Source organism: Sardina pilchardus, chromosome 14 (assembly GCF_963854185.1).
Source record: "Sardina pilchardus chromosome 14, fSarPil1.1, whole genome shotgun sequence".
Taxonomy (NCBI): domain Eukaryota; kingdom Metazoa; phylum Chordata; class Actinopteri; order Clupeiformes; family Clupeidae; genus Sardina; species Sardina pilchardus.
In genome coordinates, this window is record NC_085007.1 from 607926 (window position 1) to 610425 (window position 2500).

At 47.0% G+C, this 2500-nt stretch overlaps 1 protein-coding gene across 1 annotated transcript in view; it reads left to right on the forward strand.

Moving 5' to 3' along the window:
* LOC134101161 (regulator of G-protein signaling 3-like) overlaps positions 1–2500 on the forward strand; it is a 184720-nt gene that overhangs the window by 24396 nt on the left and 157824 nt on the right. The gene's annotated exons all lie outside the window — the stretch shown is intronic.

Sequence of the window (2500 nt, forward strand, 5' to 3'; positions counted from 1 at the left end):
TGTGTGTGTGTGTATGTGTGTGTGTGTGTGTGTGTGTGTGTGTGTGTGTGTGTGTGTGTGTGTGTGTGTGTGTGTGTGTGCTGGCCTCTGACCCCCAGATGTGGTTCGTATTTGGTGTTGAATGGGCGCAACTGAACAAGTGGCTTTGTTTTGCTTCTCTGATTGTCTGGGCAGTAAGTGTTGTGTCTGCCAGACGTGTAATTGAGTTCCTACTAGAGCTTCCTCCCACCGAATGCTACGGATGTCTGTGTCGTCAACGTTTGGCACGAGCTCCAGTGTGGTTGCACAACGAGGGGATATTAAAGCTCGGGATATTTACGATGACTCCAAGCCAAGTTCCTCCTCTTTGTCCTGCAAGTTCAGCGCTGGGTAAACATGGCGTGGAAATGCCACCTCCGACCCAACAACTTGGCTCTGGTCTGCAGCAGCAACCCGCAGTTCAAATAAACACACTTTTGCCCAATATCGGCATGTTTACACGCCAAATAATGGCTTTCTATAGATACCCATGTGTAGCATAGGCCAGGGCAGGGGCCGTCATTGTTCCATAGAAACAAAGGGGTCACGGTTGTCCTGACAACAAGAAGCAAGCTTTAAATAGGCCGTCCTTGTCGAACCGCCACACCGACAGCAAGGGGAAGCCAGGTTGATTTGAGTGTTTTTGACAGACAGCGCAGAAGAGCTCAACCCTGTTACCTTTGATTTCGACCACATCTAATCTGTGAGATTTGAGCTCTGAGCAGTTTGGAGCAGACAGCGTGCACTGTTGCATTGTGGGACACGTGTAATGTGTTCATGCGGTACAGGCTAGTACTGTAATGTCGTTGTACTCGTTGCCATGACAATAAAGGCTTACTTACTTACTTTCTTTCTTATTACTGTAATGGACTTTAGGACTGGCCACCGCTGTAGTGATGGACTTTAGGGCTCCTGAGGATCTGACAGGGCTGGACTGGGACAACACACCGGCCCTACCATTACCATAGTGTTCCCTCTCTTCATCCAAACCAGCTGTGCTTTAGAACCTGCCATTTAGTGTTCCCTCTCCTCGTCTAGACCAGGGCTGGACTGGGACCAAAAAACGGCCCGGGCATTTTTGGCCATAGTGGCCCACCATGATAATTTACACGATAAAACATATGTGCACACTGTTTTGCTTGTAAAACATATTTAAGTAAACCGCAGTAGCCTGCATGGAAGCGAGTAGACTAGCCTACCCTTGCAAAAAAAATATTAATTATTATTATACTCTCTCTCTCTCACACACACACACACACACACACACACAACCACGCACCCACTAGAGTGACCTTTAAGGATGAGGTTGTGCACAAAATATCATATGCTATTAAATGCTTCACTAAATAAAACCTGCTATAATTTATGTTGAGCATTTGCACAGTTTTAGCAAACAATTCACCTTGATACTAGTGAAGATTTTCATTGATAATTCCATGGGCTATCACCATTCCTGTTTCATTCCATGCGTCTGACTGCATGTCTGTGTGTATGGGTGTCTGCTTGTCTGAGCAACGAAATTTGATAGTTTGCTTGTTGTAGGCTACTGCGTCAAGATTGACAACAAATTCGACCAATCGTGACGGTCTTAAGATTTCAGAAGGTTGATGGCGAGCTGACAACTCGTTAATTTGATGGGTATCGCAACTCAAATGCATGCGAGAGGAGTAGGCCTACACAGAAACCACACATAAAGACGCGCTCACACTATAAAACTTTGTTTTGCTTAACTGGGTGCCTATTCCTACATAGTAGGCAGGTTACATCTAAAAGAAGCAAGGGGAAGCAGCAGTCGCAGATTTCAAACTTTTAATTGTTCGTTGTGCGCCCAAAAAGTTCAGCCAACATTTCGGCTACTTCTTACCTGCCTCACAGTAGCTATTCTGACCTCCTCCTCAATCTGTCCCTGCTGGGTCACGTCTCTCACCTCTTCCTCCTCCCCCGAATTAATTTGAATAGCTACTCCTTCCTCTGTGTAACTACTCTGTTGCACACTCGCATGTGCCTCTCTGAAGCCTGTGCACTCGGTGCTGCTTCTGCACTGCTGCTATGTCGACGGCCCTGTTTGAACTTGTGGTGGCAAACATTTCTGTAATTTTAGCACATCTTTGCTGCATCCACTTGTAGGCTTTTGCCTTTTATCTCGCAACTTCTCTGCGCCCCCCTTGCGCTTTTGTGGTTTGTCTTTGTGCATTTTCATATACGGACGGTCTCAAACTCCGGTCGAACTCCAATCAAGAGGGAGATGAGGCCGGGAGGGAGACAGGGAGGGGCCTGAGATGTCATTGGACTAGCCCAATGTCCATTAAGGCAGTCAACCAATGGGCCGCGATTCGCTACCGTTGCGGCCGTAGCCTACGCTATAAATGAGCCTAATTTTTTATTATTATTATTAGTAGTAAATTATGACAGCCTCGGCCCAAATATATGCGTCGGCCCACCGGGCATTGCCCGGTATGCCCTATGGCCAGTCCATGCCTGG